The sequence below is a fragment of the Polypterus senegalus genome, unplaced genomic scaffold (genome assembly GCF_016835505.1).
Source record: "Polypterus senegalus isolate Bchr_013 unplaced genomic scaffold, ASM1683550v1 scaffold_1924, whole genome shotgun sequence".
Lineage (NCBI taxonomy): Eukaryota > Metazoa > Chordata > Cladistia > Polypteriformes > Polypteridae > Polypterus > Polypterus senegalus.
In genome coordinates, this window is record NW_024386205.1 from 1,296 (window position 1) to 1,937 (window position 642).

At 49.8% G+C, this 642-nt stretch overlaps 1 non-coding gene across 1 annotated transcript; it reads left to right on the forward strand.

Annotated features, from left to right (window-relative positions):
- The first annotated feature begins 289 nt into the window (after positions 1-289).
- Positions 290-408, forward strand: LOC120522590. The gene has a single exon (XR_005632448.1). It is a non-coding gene; the product is annotated as a 5S ribosomal RNA (ribosomal RNA).
- The last annotated feature ends 234 nt before the right edge of the window (positions 409-642 follow it).

Sequence of the window (642 nt, forward strand, 5' to 3'; positions counted from 1 at the left end):
CTTCTATCATCCATCCATCCATCCATCCAAACCATCCATCCTGAGGTGGACGGTAACAGGAGTCTTAAATGGGTGGCAGAGCAAGAGCCCCACAGAAGGGATCAGTATGAAAGGCAAGCCATTCTAATTCAAAAGACATAACTTAAAATTTCAAAAAAATGGCAATAAAAAAAAAAAAATGAAAGAAAGACGGGGAAGGGAGAAAAAAAAAAAAAAAAAATAGGGCTGTGTTTAAGAAAAGAGGGCTTCCACGGTTGCCTATTTGGGGAGAGAAAAACGAGCAGCCCCCGTTTACGGCCATACCACTCTGAACACGCCCGATCTCGTCCGATCACCGAAGTTAAGCAACGTCGGGCCCGGTTAGTACTTGGATGGGTGACCGCCTGGGAATACCGGGTGCCGTAGACTTTTGCCATTTTTCTGCCAGCAGGAGTCGCCCTTCGCCTCGTCTTTTCTTTCCTCCTTCCACCTGATCAGAAGCTGGGCTTTGGCAGCGAGTGATCTGGGGCAGCCCTGGGTACGACGTTAGAGACTTGAGCGGTGCTTGCCTCCCTTGATGCCACTGTGGGATTGCAGGTTGGAAAGGACACGAGGCTGCTGGTCCTTTCTGACGAGTGCCCCCTTTGTAAGTTGCAGGCTCCC